This window comes from Pogona vitticeps, chromosome 3 (assembly GCF_051106095.1).
Source record: "Pogona vitticeps strain Pit_001003342236 chromosome 3, PviZW2.1, whole genome shotgun sequence".
NCBI lineage: Eukaryota > Metazoa > Chordata > Lepidosauria > Squamata > Agamidae > Pogona > Pogona vitticeps.
The window spans coordinates 82,999,859-83,019,833 of record NC_135785.1 but is presented as its reverse complement, the minus strand read 5'-3'; the positions used below and the strand labels follow the sequence as shown (position 1 = coordinate 83,019,833).

Below are 19,975 nucleotides of genomic sequence, written 5' to 3'. Positions count from 1 at the left end.
AGAATTTCCACAACCTCTCTTGGACTACTTGGTCGAAAAAAAGAGGTAAAACTGAGTACTGTCCTCATAATAGTGATGACTGAAGCAGCCACAACCTTTTCCCTATTGTTTTATATAGATGTTGAACAGCATGGAACGTGAATCACTCTCTCAGTACCCCCTTTCTAGGTCCATCTCTCCAGGATGAACTGCAGCTATCACAACACCATACCCCCCTCCTCCTGGTCTTGTCAGAGATCTCAGAAAGATGCCCATAATTGATGGTATCAAAAGCTATCAAGCAGAACCAGCAGAATCTCCCATCTTTTGTTTAGTGTTAAGTTATTCTCTAGCTACAAAAGATGTTTCTTTCCCATAACCAGTACCAAATCATCACATCTTCTGGCATGGGTTTATTTATGGGAAGCATGAATCACCCATAATGTATAATTATTAGATTACTCCTAATTCTAAACTCAGAACACTGTACTTTCTCCACATCATCTACAGTTCTGTATACTGTACCTGTATGATCCAGCCCTTTCATCATTTTTGTCCCTTAGTTTAAGAGCCCAAATTGCCAGAAGCTTTCCATACAGTAAAAGTGTCCTTGCCATACCTTAATTATTCTAGTTGCCCTTTCATGCTACATCTCTACCATTATATATACAGTATATGTGTTTAAAAGTAAATAAATTTACATTACTATAATTAGAAGCCTTTGCAGCCAAAGCACAGATAAAAAAAATATATACTTCCTCTTTTTTATTGCCTGTTTTTTCATCTAGAAAAACCTTTACTCTTTGTGATCTTGCTGTTGCTGAAAACATTAAGCTGCCTACATATTAGAGAAAGAAGGTCACAATCCAGCTAAAGTTTCAATGGCATTTAACTATGCTTAGGTTTCTCGGAATTGTGGCCAGTTAATTAAACAATATTTTTAACAGAACAAAACCCTTCAGGTGAAATTACATAGAACATTGAGAAGTTTCAATAGCACAACAGACATTTATTAAATAATTGCAGATATTTGCATAATACGGCAGTCATGCTCTAGCAATGTCTTGTTTGTGTGAAACAAAGCCAAAAATCAAAACGTGCTGCTTATATACCGCCCCATAGTGCTTCAAGCGCACTCTGGGTGGTTTACAAGTTAATTATGCAGGCTACACATTGTCTCTCCCCCCCCCAGCAAGCTGGGTACTCATTTTACCAACCTCAGAAGGATAGAAGGCTGAGTCAACCTTGAGCCGGCTACCTGGGATTGAACCCCAAGTCATGAGCACAGTTTTGGCTGCAGTACAGCGGTTTAACCACTGTGCCACAAGGCTCAACAGTGTTTTTCTATAAACCAATCTGACGTCACATATTTTCTGTTTGGATAGTAGGTCTAAATCTACTACAACGTGTACAGGGAAAAGTGGTGACTGAATAATAAAAGTCTCATACAACACTCCTTCATGGTGAGATAATAAGACAGGGAAGAGCAATATGTAGTGACATGCTATGTCAAAACCATGACTAGTTTTCAGCATCCAAGAATTCTTAAACAGAGTTCAGTGAAACCTAACAGACTTCATATTACTGGAAAATCAAAGTACTTACTCACTGGAGAATCAAAGAGCACAATTAAACCACTTTTTCCACTCTTCCAACAAATAGGTGAAATTAACCCACTTTAGTGGTTTCAATATCAACGATTTAGTTCTTTATTAACACAGTGAGAAGGCATGAGTTCTTGAGGTCTAGATGCATAGTAATTTTTTGAGATTATTCAACAGGCAGTGAGAGATTTGGGTGTAATGTCAATTCACTTTTACCATTATTATCTTACTGATGCATCATCATCCCACTAAGAAGTTCAAGGTGGCACTGTATATATGTATGTAGCATCCTACTTTAGTGTCACAATAACTCTAAGGTAAATTTAAGATGAAATATAGCAACAGACCTAAAGCTACATTTCACAACCAACTGAAGATTGACACTCAAGCTCCAAAATGTAGATGCCCTAATTTTTTTGAAACCCCCAAAAGTAAGATTTTTCCAGATGTTTTCTCATTTGCTTAAACGAACAAGGTAAATAAAAATATGAAATTTGTTTCAAGACAGAATACATGACAACCTACACTCAGAGAAAATATTAAGATAGGTCTTATGCAACTGAGCTGCACTTCTTTTCAAGCGTTATATTTAATTTTGATTTCCTGCCTTGCTGCTGTTTTCCATGCTCTCTTCTACAAGCCTACAAAGGGGTGTGTGTCATTTAAGACAATGAACAGTCCACAGAGGTCCCACACAAGCTTTTGCCAACATACAGAGGAGGAACGGTAAACTGGTGCATCCATCTGACATCTCCGCCTCATGATGTGAAACCTACAAACTCCATATTGTCTTGATGGCAAAGGTTCAAGAGCCACAGGCCTCACATTTCGGCTGCTTTTTTCGGACCCAAATTTTATACTATTTTTGCCTGACAAAGAATTCTGAAGAACTAAAGAACTTACTTAATTTATAAGTGATCCCACCAAGAACTACCCGGGTCACTCAATTGAGTCAGGATGTGAGACTGAGGAGCCTTACGCCGAGGGAGGCCCGAAAGGAGAAAACAAGAAATCAGGCCTTCTCGGCGGTGGCTCCTCGCCTCTGGAACAACTTGCCTCCAGAGATTCGTGAGGCCCCGTCGCTGGGTAGTTTCAAGACCAATCTAAAAATATGGATGTATAAGCAGGCCTTCCCTCCAGATAACAATTAAATTTTTTTCTTCCTTCTTTACCTATTATGTGCTATTTTTTGCCATCTTGAAGAATTTGCTTATTGTTTTTCTTTATTGTTTATTGTTTACTTTTGTATATTTTTATTTTTGTTATATGTATTTAAGTCAGCATTTTTTTTGTCTGGAAGCCGCCTAGAGTGGTCGTTTCGACCAGATAGGCGGGATATAAATTGAATGAATGAATGAATGAATGAATGAATGAATGAATGAACGAACAAACAAACAAACAAACAAACAAACAAACTCAGATATGTGAGGGGGAAAAGGAACTTCAAATACAGTGGTGCTCCGCTTGACAATTACCCTGGTAGACGACGAAATCGGTTCACGATGAGGTTTTTGCGATCACAAAATAATGTTTCAATGGGGGAAATCCCCTTCACGACGATCGGTTCCCTGCTTCGGGAACCAATGTTTCGCTTCTCGACAATCAAAAACAGCTGATTGTTGGGTTTTCAAAATGGCCGCCCACTGTTTTCCGGACCTATTTCCAGAAGACAGTGATCAAAAATGGATTCCCCTATGGAGCATCTTCGCTTTACAATGAGGTATTTTGCCCATTGTAATGCACTGAACCGGTTTTCAATACATTTCAATGAGTTCTTTTCTTTCCCTTGACAATGATATCGCTTAACAGCAATTTTAACGAAACGGATTAACACCGTCAAGCAGGGCACCACTGTAGATGGTTGTTGTGGGGTTTTTAGGGCTGTTTGGCCGTGCTCTGAAAGTTGTTCTTCCTGATGTTTCACCAGTCTCTGTGGACGGCATCTTCAGAGGACTGGAGTAGGAACTCTGTCCATGCTCCGTTGCTGTTTGTTGGATAGTTGAGTATTTATAGCTGTGGGAACAGCTTTTGTCCTTTTCAGGAGATAGCATGTTTTTGTTGTGTATGTATTGTTGTGATAAGGGGGAGAGTTTACCTGTCAATGTGGTTGATGGGTGTCTTTAGCTGGTCTTTTTTGTGCAGCGATCCCTGGTCCTTGTGACTGGTCCTTGTTGACCTTCTGCAGGCTGTATTTTTCAGTGCTGGGAGCCAGATCTTGTTAAGTTTCAGACTTTCTTCTTTTGTGTTGAAACTTTGCTGATGTTTATGGAATTCAATGGCTTCCCTGTGCAGTCTAACATAATGATTGCTGGTGTTGTTCTGTACTTCAATATTTTGAAATAGAATTTCATGTCCAGCTTGTTTTAGGGCATGTTCAGCTACTGCTGATTTTTCCGGTTATTTTAGTCTGCAGTGTCTCTCATGTTCTTTGATTCTGGTGTGTATACTCCTGCTACAGGTGAATGGCTATTCCAAGAATGAAATCAAAACAGCCATCAAACCAAGAAAACAACACCAAACTGAAGAGGAAAACCTGGATACCTTGCAGTTGTGGACAGGTATATACTGGAAACACAAAACATAGCATTCACACCAGAATCAAACAATACATCCACAACAAAAACATGCTGATCCCACAGCTTTAAATATTCAACTATCCAACAAACAGCAACGGAGCATGGACAGAGTTCTGACTCCAGTCCTCTGAAGATGCCAACCACAGAGACTGGCAAAACGTCAGGAAGAACAACCTTCAGAACTCGGCCAAAGAGCCCAAAAAACCCACCATCAGATCCTGGCCGTGAAAGCCTTCGAGAATACATCAAACTTCAAATAGTTAATACTTATGTAATTTCACTGATTCAGTGGATCTACTCAAGTTGTTCCCAACAACTGGATTCAGTTCTATAAAGATACAGTACAGTATGTGAATTTTAGGTACCCCCTACACACAAAAAACATCTCTATGTAAGAAAGCAGACGCTAAGGTGAGAAATTAAGTACTGCTTACACTTTCTGGTAGGTCTGCATTCCTACCTGGCCTTTTCACAACTATGAAAAATAAAGAAATTCAACAGATGCAGTTTTCACCTTCATATGATCTTGCTGGGATAACGTTTAGGATTGTCAGCTGATCACACAAAAAATCACTCCTATGCCATTAACAGTAAGTTTGATCTACTGAAGTTAGCAAATGAAGCTTTCCCCAAATGAAGATTATCATCATCTCTTGCCAATACCACAGTTCAGTATGCAGAGCTCAACCTATAAGGAGCAAAAGACTGTTTAAAATCTGGCAACGTAAACACTGCGTGTAGCAGAAAAAAACACTCAGCGAAATGATTCGGATTGATTTCTGAGTAAACAGAATTATGACTGCACTGTTAAGCATAAACCCGGATAAAGTTCACGAGCAGAAAAAATGGCAGTCCCAAGAGGGCGGCTTAATAAAGATGGAACATGAGCAAGACTCTCCTCAATCACCTCCCACTTCTTCCCGCCTTAAATCCTTTTGAGCTTCCAAGCGCACGTGGAGAAGCACGGGTGGGCTTAGCTCCCCGTCCAAGTCAACAACAGGACTGCCACCGTTTGCCCCGGATGAACCTGTAGCAAGCACGTTCACAAAGCAAGTATTTATTGTCCAAGAACAGGGAAAGCGCCTCACCCTTTCTCGGAGAAAACCGCACCTTTAAGTCTCAGCATTGCCCAACAACTCCTCGCGCGGTTCGGCAGTCGCTGTTTGCCACTTCGTGGGAAGCCAGGCTCAATAAAGCCAACCCTCCCACCCTGGCTGTCGGAATGGGGTTTCCTGCTTTAACAAACAAGAGTCAGGGAGGAACCCTGCAGGACAGGCGAGGGGAAACGCCGTGGTTTTCCAGTGTCGGTTGACCGAGAAGGAGGCGACTGGTCAGTCCCACAACGGCCGGCTGGGCGGGAAAATACCAAACAAACAGCTTTTAGCAGCCAGCCTCTTAGAGGTCGTGCGAGGAAAGATTATGGCTGCGTCTCTTTGCACCGAGCCAGGGGGTAAAATGCTCCCTCAGAAGCTGGCGGAGTGCTGCCCCTCACGGTCGGGAAAACATAGCTAGACAGCGAGTAAGAGGAGAGCTGTTTGCCGGAAAACCGTGTGCAGCTGCCTCGTTTGGCCAGTTTCAAAATACTTTCCTGCTGTTATTCGTATGTCACGACAAATGTCAAAGAACTAGACCTCCTCGTCCAATTAACCCATAAACAAGCCCCGTTTAACTCTATGGGAGTTGCTGCTATGTAGAGAGGTTAAAGATTACGCTCTCAATTTGCTGCGGCGAAACAGCTAAGAATCCTCCTGCATTCATAATAATTACAGTCCGTTGTTTTTATGGTGCCACGATACTTTTTTACTATATTCAACGTGACTACAGCGTGTACTCTGAAAGAGGCTACCTCATCACTCCATTTTACAATGCTTCTTGTTTTCCTTCTCTTTTTTCCAAACACATATACTCAATGCCCACCTGAGGATGAAACTGTAATTTGAACACCTAACTGCTTGTTGGATAGAGTGACAGACTAGGGCTCAGGGGATATGAGTTCAAATTCTCAACTCATCACTGGAAACTTGTAAAGCCACTCCTTAAACACTTCAGTTACTTAGAAAGTCCTATTAGATTTGCTATAAGTCAGTTCCAACTTGATGGCACGTTATTGTTAGTTGTCAAAATGAAAAAGGTTAGCTTCTAAGGAAACATGTTATTATGTGACATACAGTGACCCTAATAGGACTTTCAGGTTAAATGGCAGTGGTTTTACCAGTTCCACCACTCCCCCCCCCATGAGCTTCTGTGGCTAAGTGGGGCTTGGAATCAAGTTCTGAATCCTAGTCCATCATTCTGTTCACTACACACTACACTGGGTTCACAAGAGAATATAGGGGAGATCAAGGAGAATACAGTACACAAATCCTATTTTCTAGAAGAGTGAGCAAGGGTGCTTAGTTTTAGAGTTTAGCAGACCTGTGGTCATCATTTTAAGGCCTGTTTTTGCACTTTTAGTACAAAAACACATACACTTATTTAGACAATTGAAATGACAAGCCAACTAAATTACTCTTTAAAAAGTAAGCTCTATTGGGTGAAATCCTGTTGCTTAGTGTATTAGGTCTGTATTAGGTCACACTGTAACTGGCCCACTTGAATCAGTAGGGATTTGAGCCTACTCTGTCTAGTGCAACGTACAATGCTAAGCAACAAGATTCCATGCACTGTGTTCAGTGGGTTTTATTTGCAGGTACGGAATAGAAAATTACAGCCCTACAGTGCAATCTTAAGCACAGTTTTAGTAGGGAAGAAGTGTCAGCATACTGAGTTGGACTATTTCTGAAGAAAAAAGACAGTACTTATGACTGCACTACTAAGAATAAATCTGGAATTAGACTTGGAGTGTATTCAGCAGCAGCAACTTCAGCAGAGGGGAAAAAACCAGTTTTGCACCACTTTAGAGGCTGGCAAATGTATTGCATCATAAGCTTTCAAGGACCACACCCAAGTGTTATTCTCATTTGATAGAGATACATATACACTTAAAGGGGGAAAGTTTAAGCACTGAGATCAATAAATCATGAAATACCAAGGGCACATCGTTTCAATTCTGTATACAGCTGAAATGTGTATAGGATATGCAGACTGATAGCACAAGAACAGTAAAAGGCAAATCCTTCTATCCTAATATAATAATGGTAGTGGCAGAGGAAACTAATGGTCCAAACCATGTTTCTTGTTGTAATAAATTGCACTAGAATAGGCCCATTTAATCAATGGGGATTTGATATGTTGACTCCTCCATGATTTAAATGGGCCTACTCCAACTGCAACTTACTGTGCTAAATTAAGTCACAGTTAGAGTAGGCCCATTTGAATCAACAGAGAGGCGTTGACTCACCAAATCACCACTGACATGAAAAAAAAAACTCATTGTATCCACAGCTGCCAAAGGACTTTGAAGCAAAATTTTAGAGTGCAAAAAACTAGATGTGAGTGTATCCATAAACAGTAATAAAGTTCCAGAGATAGTGTGGCAAAAATCTCTCTCTTTTTCAGATTGATTTTAATCAGATCACAATAATTCATTTATATAATCTCTTATGTTGTACATGTTTTAACAAAATACGTAAGTCATAAAAAAATTTTAGCCAACAAAAACATAGTAAAATAATGCTAATATACAATGACACTGCCATTTTAATGCCTTTGTAGATATGTGACTATGGTTTTGTTTTACACATCTTTGATACAACTGTCAAATAAATATATTAAATAATTTAACAAAAGATGTACAGTACAGAATAAGCAGCAACAGTGCAGAAATAATAGTAAGCCAGTTCCAACAATACACATGTATTAAAAAAAACACAAATGTTAAGTTGCTACTGAAAGAGAGCCAGATATCCCATGAAGAAGAAGATTGTGTTATCAAGTAAATCCTGATTTATGGCAACCTTTTTCAGGGTTTTCTAAGTAGGGTGTGCTCAGAAGTGGTTTACCATTCCTTCTCTGGGGGGCATTCAGGGACTATGCAGCTTGCCCAAAGTCACACAGGCTAGCTTTTATGGGATGCACAGTGTGGGATTGAACTCCCAACCTCTATCTAAGTCACGGAGCTATCCACCCAGGACAAAGTTTGATAACTGCTGATGGAAAATAATAAATTATACATGCTTACTAACTGAACCTCACAGGAGGATGAAGTGCATGATACATCCTTGCCAATTAATGGTAAGCTCCAGAAATTATCCTTCAGGTACCCTTATCTTACTGATAAATATCTCAAGCTAACATCTCCATTTAACTATTAAGACCCATGATGAGGTAAAGCGCTGAGGTATTTACATACAAGAATAGGGTAATTTTACACTCAGCTTAATTTGTGAAATAATGTTTTGAGGGTAAGGTACAATGTACTGTACCTAACTCAGTAAAAGATTATGGTAATCTCCCTCAAAATACAGGATTAGGAATAAAGCTTCTAAGGCACAGATGGGCAAACCTCCAGATATTGTTGGACTACAACCCCCAGCATTCCTTTGTGCCAGTTAAAGTGTGTTCCTAAGCTATCTAATGTGATGAAAGTTACTATCCAACAACATGTGGAGGGCCCCAATTTGCTTACCCCTGTTTCAAAGCAAAGGCTCTGATTTCTAGGAAGCCCCCCCTTTCTTCATTTTGGAAGCTATACAACAGCTGGAATCTTACTCATGTTCACTAAGGTTTGTGTAACTTGTCGCAACTAATTGTAGCTAATTGATGATGTGCTAGGGAGCATCTCAGTTACACATGAGGTGCATGCCTAAGATGCAACTGAGACATGCCCTGGTATCTTGTAGATAAGCCACAATTTGCTATAGCAGGTTACACAAAAACTTACACAAATACCAGCGAGATTATGGCCAATAAATTATATCAATCACTGGTACAATCTGACCCTTGTTGCGCCAACAGTTTCTCTGGTTTGTAAATAGAAGTATTCCCCCCCCCCAGTTATTATTTTTATATTTGGGATAATTGGTTCTTTCATCTCCCATGCAAAACTATATTTAGCTACTGTGGCATTTGCCTAGGTCATGATTATTTATATCTTATTTGCATAGACCAATGGGAGTGCTGGAGGAGCGGAGTCAGGAGGTATAAGAGACACAGCAGGAGGAGATAGACGCTGATAGGGTTTTTGAGATAGAGTTAAAAAGTTGAGAGAGTTTTGGAATTTGGGCGGAAGAATGGTGGTTGAGGGTGGATAAAGAAAAATGTTTAAGAGTTAACAGAACATTGTTCTGTCAACACCTGTATCAATAAACAATTTCTGTTTGATTCTTTTAAAATGACATATGGTCTGGACATCTATTATTAATAATAGGTATTGCTGATGAAATCAACGGGTGGCAGCTGAGGGGCATGTAGCGTGAGCTCCTAGTTGGTAAAACAATCAGGGGCCATGTGCAATCGTGACAGCTACCGATTTGCAGATGGGGGGAAATGCATCCTAGAGAAAATAAAATTTTAAAATGCAAAATTATTAGCCAGTCCATGTTATGCTTTTCACACACTAGTGAGACTTCAATCTATAGTGTACCAATCAAAAAGTTAATACATGCATACACCCAGATGCCTAAATTGTGAGGAGAAAGATTGGGAGTCCACCATTGATTTTGTGAGTCCCATGCACAGACCTTTTAGTCTACTCAAGCTCGCTTTAACCTTGATAGTTCCCACCACCCAAAAAGCCTAGATGTTTAAAGGCCAGCTATCAGAAAATCTAAAAGTTTCAGGTAAAACTGTAACATTTGCTTTTATTTAGATATTGACCATTCCAGCTCAGGTATTCTGGGAGTTTGTTTGTTTGTTTATTTATATCCCACCCATCTAGATCGAAGTCTACTCTAGGTAGCTAACAACACTCAAGAATAATAAAAAATAAAACAACAACATTAATACAATTAAAAAGAACAAATTAGGCATTGACAGGAGGGAAGGCTTGCCTAAAGAGCCAGGTCTTGAGTTGGCTCTTAAAAACACCCAGCAAGGAGTTGTAGTTTGAAAGAAAAATATTTCCTATCTCTGGTTCAAGGCGTCTCCCCCTCGCCCTTTAACTCAAGGACTGACAGACCCCAAGTCAAATAGACCTTTCAACCCCTCCCCAATGTGTGACAAAATACAGGTGGTGGCACCCACCAATCCATCTAGTTATAATCCATTTATGTCACATGGACATCGAATGTCTTTATAATGCTGCTGATACTGAAACCAGTATGTCCTTTCATCCATCCTTCCCTCTAGAAAAGTACCACAGTGTTGACCAAATGTATCTTTATCCCCCACCCCACCCCCACCATCATTAAATAACTAATTCGCTTCCCTAGAGGTAAGGAGTTTGGTTTAACAGCAACTATTTTCTGAATAGTTGGCTTGCTAAGTATCTGGCTGGAAGGCTGATTCTTCACTGTACTTCCTGTGAGCAGATCCAGACTGTGTAGCCTTGGGCAAGCTGCACAGTCTCAGAATGACCCCCAAAGAAGGGAACGGTATGCTGCTTCTGTGTCTTCACCTGGAAAATTCTGGAAAGGGTCACTATAAGTCAAAATTGACTTGACAGCACATGATTATTGGTAGTATTAATCTTTTCTGAATAAGCAGTGTTATACAGTAATTGCTATTATAAATTCTTTCTGCATTTCATTCCCCTCCAACCTCACTGTCTGCAATTTTACTTTGCAGTCACATGTACTATATATATGCCACTTTGATATATATATTTCTATATATATATGGGAATGGGAATGAAATGCAGAAATATATATATATATCTGACATTCTGGATAGTACATTTTGCATTTGATGAAGTGGGTTACAGTATAATCTACTATAGCTACAATACATTTGTCAATTATTATGGTGCCACAGGGCTCTCCATCGTTTTGATCTGGACAGAGAGATTCAGCTGGTGTTGGGTAAGGCTGTAAGGCTCCCCCTAAACAACCAGTTTTGTAACTTGGGAGTATTTCTAGATTCAGTGCTGTCTAAAGGAGCACAGGTGGCAGCAACAGGCAGGACCGGAGTACTTTTTTGCCAACTTTGACTGGTAAACTGCAACCCTATCTAGCTCAAGTTATGCACACACCAATTATTTCCAGACTGCATGACTCTAATGGGTTCTATGTGGGACTGTATTTTACAACAACTTATAAACTTCAGCTGATATAGAATGTGACCATTCATATCCTTGTTAGGGGCTAGACAAATAATTATATTATATCAGTTTTGACTTGGCTGTACCAGTTATATGTGCATTTAAATGCTTGGTTCAAAGTGTTGGTTTTGATATGTACTGTAAGACTTCAGGACCTGGTTGTTAAGATTAAATACCTGCCAGTAAATTAAGATTATCATCAGAGGCCATATTTGCCAGTTTGTCATTAAGATAAAGGCTGGTAGGCACTGTCGTTAAGATCTTCCCAATGGTACTCTCTGGCCTGTGGAATACTCTCCTAAATATACACATATCAGGCTCCATTTGCTGTGACTTTTAAGATTATTTTTTAAATCTTTTTTTTATTGAAACACATTTTAAAAATTATATATGCTTCTTGTTTGATTCACATTTCCCATTTCTTAACTAAGCATGCTTTAGCTGGACCACACTTGATTTAAAGTGATTTATGATTTTAATTTCTCAGATTGATATGTAATTGTATATTTTACATTGGGGAAGATAATAGTCTTGAAAAACATCAAGTACCTTAAATAAATAAAAAGGGCTGGCACATTCTAGTTAGTGTCCGTCCTACACTCAATGAATGCACTGTGAGCAGAACTGTCACAGTTTCCCTAACACAAACCCTACATATTGAAATACCCCAAAATTTATTAGCATATTTGAATCAGACATAAAGTACAGTACATTATACAACCCAGAAGAGTCATACGTGTACACCTATTGCACAAGCCAACTAATTCTGAGAAAGTATATACCTGCAGACAAAAGTCTGTTCCCTCCCTCTTCCAGCCAGTTACTCCAGTTAAGAAGATGACTGGCCCATACAGTTTTGTTTTGGTTTTTTGTTTTGTAATCAAAAAGAGTTACACTAAAGGAACTCCTCCCCTCCCCAGTGAATCTTGAAGAGTCATCAGAAGACATTGGGAAAGGTTAAGAACCTTAGTATTAGGGCACCAGACAGTCAGTCCACATCTGCTAAAAGGTGACAAAGGTTTATGTCTCAGCAGAGTGTGTGAGACAGCCACTTCGGCTGTCCTTAGAAGGACCTCAGCAATCATGGATACAGAACAAGGAAAAGGCCAGTTGGTCCCCCAAGATTACTCCAATTAAAGTGGACCACTAAATTGAGTGGTTCCACTTTAAAAGAAGCTGCCTTTCTTTCTCCACCAGGCCCTTAGGGCAGGATGCAGTTTCAAAACCTTTTATTTGTTTGTTACATTTATACTCTACTTTTCCTTCTCTAACTACATGACCCTCCTCCTCACTTTATCCTCTCAACAGTTCTGTCAGGTAGGTTGAACTGAGGCAGAGTCACTCACCCAAGGTCACCGAGGGAATTTCATGGCTGATCCTTGATCTCCCAAACCGAGCACTGTAACTACTACATCAACTAGGCTTGCTTTTTTCCCCCTCTGCAAATCCCGACTCAGCCCTAGGCGCTGCCTCCGATGGCAGACGGTTCGTTCCGTGATAACGCAGGGCAGAGAAGCATGAAGCGCCCAGCAGAACGCCGCCCCCGGCTGCTACTACTACTACAACGCATTGTATTCGAGGACGCGAGGGTGGGGGAAGGGCGGGCGGAAAGACACCAAGGAGGGATTTCCCTGTCTTCCCCAGGCTACGCACCTGTAAGATGATGGAGGCAACCTGCAAATCCGCACAGCAAACCAGGCCGCGGTTACAGAATTCCGCAACGGGTTCCTCCTTGATGGATCATTTGGGATGTTCTGAGAACAGGAACACGCACGCACACCGCGCCCCCCCCAACACCCACCACCCCATTAAGGCCGCTATTCTGTGGGGCTTCCAAGGGAAACCTCAGCACGTGCGCGCGTCCAGCCTTAGATTCCTTGGCCCTCCGTCCAAGTTTCCCCTAGTTTTGAATGGATAAAAGTGCTCCGATTTAGCCCGAGGTCGTGAGCGATGCCACCTGGGACTTACATTTGTGGTCCACGCCTGCCGAGAAAAATGTCACTTTTCAAAATTTCAACCCCGGGTCCTGTCCCATGTTGCTAGAAACCCAACACAAAGAATTCCTTTTACAAGTTCCGACTCAGCGTTTCATAGTATTCATTCATTTCATCTTCTCGGTTATAGTAGGGATGCTAAATGGGGGGGGGGGTAGAGGGAGGGGAAGGTTAACAAGGTTGCGTTCTTTTAACTTTCGGAGCCCATTCTCCGCACGCCTATCGCTGCAACTTCAGGATCCCTTGCTCTGATTTATTTATTTTAGTAACAACATTTTAAAACAACAATCGCCAGCTACACTGATGCTTAGAAGCGGCTCTTCAAAACAAACGGTTAACTAAGCGGCGAAGGCAGCTGCTTTCTCCTCCCCTTACCTCCGAGGCGCAGAATGCTCCTGGTCTTGTGTGTCGCCCCCCCCCGGCCGCCGCCGCCGCCGCCGCCGCCGCGCGCACCTCCTTATCTATCAGCAGACGACAACCGACGCTTCCCGTAGCTGGAGACGTGAACCTGCCATGGTGTGTCCTGCTCCGCACGCGCGAGGCTAAGGAAAGCACCGCGAGTAGTAAAACTGCTTGCAGCAGCAGCAGCGCTGGCTGGGCTGGGCTGAGCTGGCTGCTCGCTCGCGCGCTCGTTCGCCGGCCCGGGCGGCAGCCGCGAGAGAGGCGAGTCGTGTGGAGCGGCGCGCGCGAGTCCCGCGGCGGCTGCCTCACTGCTTTGGAATGTGTCTGAGCTAAGTCGACTTCCAGGGCTCAATAACCCAGCCGGGTTGCAGCAGCAGCAGCAGCAGCGCTCACAGATCTTGCGGAGTGGTGTGTTTTTTTTAAATTCACTTCCAAGCCTTTGCCAACAGTTTTACACAAGGTGCCTTTTTTACACCCTGCCTTCCCCGTCCAGTGGGGGGAAAAAACGCAGGCGATCGTGGTGGAAACAATGGCTCGATTGAGGACTTTGTTGAGAAGTAGAGCGCACAGCCTCTGCGTTGTAAAGCTGTTGCCAACTAACGATGGGAAGAAAGGCTGTGTAACTAAAAGGGCTCTTTTGGGGGTGGGGGAGGGGTGGAGGCGTCTTGAAAGCGGGGAGAACACTGCGAAGTTTCCATCTGTTTTATGGAAAACGACAAATTAGACTCAACTGGGCATCTTTGCATGCAAAAGATTTATTCCCCCCCCCCTTCCACAGGCAAACAAGGAGGAGGGGTGTGTGGAATCCCTAGGATCCTGTAAATCTTTTCTGGAACTGAGATTTCTCAAGTGGAGGAGAGGCAAAAAAAAATTGGCTGTAGGCAGTGAACAATTTTATTATGTACATATATATCTCACATCACAGCAGTTCTCATAATTATGGTATGTGGAGATCATATCCCAGTCTTGGTTTGTAAATCTTGCAGTTCATTTACAGTGTTCCCTTCCAGTATCAGAAACACATCATCACTGGAAACTCTGGGAAGAGAATTTGAATTTTTGAAGTTCAATTTTATTGCTTTCTATTACCCATGTATACAGAAATGTATGCCCAATACCTTAGGCACTGTTACTTTATTCTGAAATTGTATAGCATCCCTCTGTACTATTGATCGAAGCACAATTATTTTCTGCCTTATGAAGCCACATTCTTTATGATTCATTGGGTGTAACTGTAATACGTTACACAGATGGGATAAATATCAAAGGCTGGTCGTCTTCTATTGGTCCAATGACAAGAACATTTACAAACTAATATAACATCTAAGAAGGGGATTCATAGGAAGAATCCAGTTTTTTTAATAGTGAAGTACTTTAAAGTTTTATTGATTTAGAACAAGAGAAATATAAGTGCATGCTTAATTCTCCCACTGAAAGCAGAGATAATTTCTATATGGATTGCTAACGAGCAAGAAGTTTGTCCAGACAGCAGAAAGAAGTTGTTCACATGTAGTATCAAAGCACCATTGATTGTTTCTTTTGCCTTTTGTAGATGGGTTGCTGCTTTTATATTATGTTAATTTGGTGCTGATTTGGTACAAGGCCAATTTAATGGTATGGAAATTAAGTCTCAGTGGAGCTTAATCCCAGGTGTGCACAGCATTGTGGTTCTTGTTTCTGATGTTAAGGTTTGATTGGTCCATTATTCTGACTTCTTAAACTGTTGCATACCACTGTGCTATTTCTAGTAAGGCTGCTGCTTTCCATTTCTGTCTCATGGGCAGCTGTCAGTGAAAGGATAGCTAGCGTGCTTAAGACAGCATATTTGCTGCCTCCCCTTCCAGCATTTCAGCCTCATGGGTTTTGGATCAAAAACTATCAAATGACCTGCAACATATCTCATTCAGTGTTGTGTTCTGGAATTCTTAAATAATAAGGAAACACTATAGTTCTTGACACAATCCCTTTTAGAAAATAAGAGTGATGGGAAGATAGGTACAGATTGTCAGTGTTACATTAAACCAATTACTATGCCTGTCTTTACATGTGCAATTACTTTGTCACTAGTTTTCATCTCATGAATAAAGAACATCAGGTGGATCACAACTGTCATTTTGGCTATAATCGCCTTCATATTCCCCCTGTACTGTAGTTCTTTTTGCATTTTTTACTCTAATTATAAAGGAATCACCAATTTTTCACAACAGAAAGATAGCCAACATCATCAGATTTCTGATTTGTAAAGGTATCAGAAGACTCGTTGTTTCTGCTGCAAAAGAGTAACACAACCACACCACCCCATAGATTCAGGGTGAGTCAGTTGCTATGCATGTTGTACATGAGACAGAAATTATTATTATTATGGTAAGAATAATCCACTTGAGTTGGATACAGCCTGAGTTAGTCAGACAGAAAGTCCACTATAATGTCCAGAGAGAGGCCTTCTTGCCTATGCAATTCCATTTGGCAATGACAGAGAAACAAGCCCTCTTTTATAATGCCCCGGAGAATAATCTCCCTTTTGCAATATATTGTGCCTTGATGCTCACATGTTTTAAGTGTTTATTGAAAATGGTCCAATATGGATAACCTCCCATCAGTGATCCGCCTGGCCCCCTCGCTGGGTGTTTTTAAGAGCCAATTAAAAACTTGGCTTTTTAGGCAGTTCTTCCCTCCTGTCAATAGTTGACTTTATTTTTATTATAATTTTCTGTTTTTCCATCGTGAGCATTACTAAGCATTACTAATCACTATTGTTTTGAATTGTTTTTAACTGTCTTAGTTTACAATGTTTAATGGAACCCGCCCAGAGTAGACTTTGTTTAAAAGGGCGGGAGAGAAATCTAATAATAAATAAATAAAATAATTATCTATATTATACTATCTGCTCTGACTAGTCATAGTTCTCCAGGGTCTTCCATTTCATTTGGTACTTGTAGCTGGGCTAGAGATGACAGAAACTGAACTTGTACGGTTCTGGATACAAAGCAAAAGCACCATGCCACTGAACTACAGCTTCTTTTTAACAATCCACACTGTGCCATCATGGTGAAACATGACAGCATGTTCTAAATGTATCTAAATTACCAAACATTACATTATTAAACACATTTAACTTACTGAGTTATTAAATATGTGTAAGTTACTAAAACGTTTGTGAGAATTAATAGATTGCTGAGGGTCAATAATTTGTCAAAATAATAATTTTGTGGAATTTGACATTTTGCCAACTGGTACAATAAAACGCAAACAGTAACTATTCTATTTTATTTGTACTTTATGAATACTAAATTCTTCCAGAAACACAAACAAAAGTGCTAGCCCAAATGGAGCTTGAACTCTTTTTCTAGAATCAAAAATAACTGAACTGAGGCTCTCATAGGTTGTACACTTCATGGTAAGACAAGACTCACTGGAAAAAAAAAATAATGTTGGGAAAAGGTGGAGGCAGACTGAAAAGAGGATGACTGAAGATGAGACGGACTGGCTCAAGAAAGGAAACCATGGCTTTGGATTTCCAAGACCTGAGCCGGGTCATTAATGATAGAATCTTTGGGATCCACTAATTCATAGCATCACCATAAGCTGGAAGCAGCTTGGGGGTGCTAATAATAACTTATTTTATACAAGCACATTCTAAAAGATTTTTTAAAAATCTAGATTAGCTTCTAGTTTTATCCCTACTCTAAAGAAAGGAAGTCATGATATTGATATTCTCCAAACGTATTCCCAGAATTTCAATCAGTAATAAAGTTCTGTCCAGTAAAAACCAATACAAGCACTTTTCAGTCTCAAAAGATCCTCTGCTTCTGACAACTGGTAATGTGTTTGTTGGCCCTTTTGTTCAATATGAGAGATGGATCAATTCCAACTTTAGTCAAACTCTTTAAAGAATATGCCTGTGCAGCTTGGAGGAAACTGCAGATATTCATTGATTCAAGGGATTTTGTGCCCATTTTTTTTCTGGAGCAATGGCTGATTTTTTTTTAAATTACCCAAACTGCTTAAGATAGTTGTGCCTACGTTTGTAGAAGCTCATTGGTATAATTGTATTAGTCACTTTACTAATCTTGTTTGGTGGCATTTTAATGTTATTTTTAGATCTTGTTTCCCCCCCCCCCCCCACTATGATCATTTCTAAATGCTGTTCTAAACCTGCATCCATTCTGCAAACAATGTCTTTATCTTTGAGTAATCTATTATCATATTTACAGCCACTAACAAGGCAGTAAAGGGACAATTTCTTGTTTACCTGCAAATGTGAGTTACGCAGATTGATCTGTTCTATCTTCACACTGAGAGTTACTTTCAAGCTTGATTTAGACCAAATGCTGATATGAACTAATTGTAACTATTTTGGCCAGCTGTTTTGAACTACAAATCCCAGAATCCTTGGTCATTAGACTTGCTTCTTGGTCTTGTGGGAGTTGAACTTCTAGAGTGACCTATAGTGAAGTCTGAAAAACTGATTACTTTGATTACTTCATGACATCTGAGACGGGGGAACGAGCAGAAGGAAAATGGGCAGAGGCTATATGTGTGCACCAGCTTAGTTGCACAGAGACATACTTTAATCTTTAAGATACTGATCAGTCATTGTAAATGTGACATTGACATGAACGCTTGTCATGTGTAGATAGCGATGAATGTATCCCTAGCAATGAGAAGGCAGTAAAGAAATGCAGAAATGCAGTCCATTTCCCACCTTCTAGGCAGAACACACAGATATATTGCTGGTGCTGATAAATGTTGCATGGTGTTGCACTGTGTTGCATTTCAACTCTACATTGGTACATGGGAAGGAATATCAAAGGCTCTTGCTTCTGAAAGTGCCCAGGCCAAATATCTGAGGTGTGTAAGGGAGAATTGCTTTCTTTTTCAATCTAGATAGAAGGCCTCAGGCTGCTAAAGAAACATTACATTGCTAGACCTGGATTTTGGCCTGGACTCCCTTAGGCGCTGCTGCTCTTGAAGTTATGAGAGGATGCATTAGAGTTCAAAGATGGGGAGAGGTGGATTCCCTTCTACTGGAGCTCTCTCAGGAAGAGTATCATTTGGGAGCAGCCTCTGGGAATCACTTAGGTCCTTGTTTAAGCAGAACTCCATTACTGGATCCTGCTCAGCCTCCTTTTCAAAGGTAGTCAATAGGTGTGACATCCAAGTACTGACATACCACTGCCCCCCCCCATCTTGTATTTCTACTAATCTCTTCCTAGGAAACCCTATGTCCTGTCATCATCATCAAACGTTTGTTTTATTGCAGCATAGGTAAGGACCTTATCTGTTGTGGCATCCTAGCTGGCTGTAGAATATTCAGTTCTGGAAGAACAGATTGTGTCTTTTGCTCATAGTCTTTAAATGCTAGACCAAACACTTATGCTGGTAGTCTTAGGGCTTGTCTGACTCCTGAATGCTAAATATTACATTGCTGATTACCTACTGTATTATTAGGTTCCCTTTGTTGTTATTAGTTCATAATATGACCATCCTTAAATTACATTGTTGTGGTTGTTGTTGCTGCTGCTAACCACCTTGGGCATTTCACTATAAGCAGGAAAGGTGGGACAAAAATAATGGAATCAATCAATCATGCAGCTGCATCCATGCCTAAGCCAAAGCACACTATAAACCAAAATCTGGGGAAGGGGAATCTGTTTCTCCTACAGTCATGTGGGAAATGTGGATGACATTTAAATGGGGGAAAGTGTATCATGTGAATAGTGATAAATTATAATGCACATTCACTGAAGCAATGAAGCAAATGTTACCAAATGATAATAAAAACACGTTATAGTGCACAGGTTATTTCAGTATAAACTAATTTAGCCAGAGGCTTTATGGGCATTCAGAGTGGGAAAAACAAAATAATCTCAGCTTGTTAAGCCAACCTTGGCATCTCGTAAATTTGCATAGAACTGTGGAACACATTTTCCAGAGTATTTTAAACTGCTTATACAGAAAAGGATTTGACCATATTATATTTTGAGACAGAAACAAAAATCAACAGGTTTCAGGTGTGTGCATGTATTTCTCATTACACAGTGGCTGAAATGCTGTTATGCAGTGGCATAGCTTTTGAACGTGAATTGCCATTAAGTTAAGAAATCTCCATAGAGATTATTTGTTGCATGCAACTCAATGGGAAACAGATAATGTCAATTAAGGTTTCTTAACTTGCAGAAATTAATTTCCAAAAGCTATGCTTTCGGCATAACCACGCAACAGGATTTGAGCCAAAACAGAAATTATGATACAATGCAAGGTATTCCTAACTATAAAATC

At 40.5% G+C, this 19,975-nt stretch overlaps 1 protein-coding gene across 5 annotated transcripts in view; it reads right to left on the bottom strand.

Moving 5' to 3' along the window:
• The window catches only part of PLCE1 (phospholipase C epsilon 1), a 201,661-nt gene extending 187,856 nt beyond the window's left edge, over nucleotides 1-13,805 (bottom strand). For 3 of the 5 annotated variants that reach the window (XM_072995309.2, XM_072995312.2, XM_072995313.2), the window contains exon 1: nucleotides 13,667-13,805. The gene's annotated coding sequence lies outside the window, so the exon portion shown is untranslated. Of the gene's footprint in view, nucleotides 1-5,247; nucleotides 5,466-12,643; nucleotides 12,753-13,666 lie in introns of those variants that run through there. The other 2 variants (XM_072995310.2, XM_072995311.2) reach the window with 2 other exon arrangements.
• Between the last annotated feature and the right edge of the window lie 6,170 nt (nucleotides 13,806-19,975).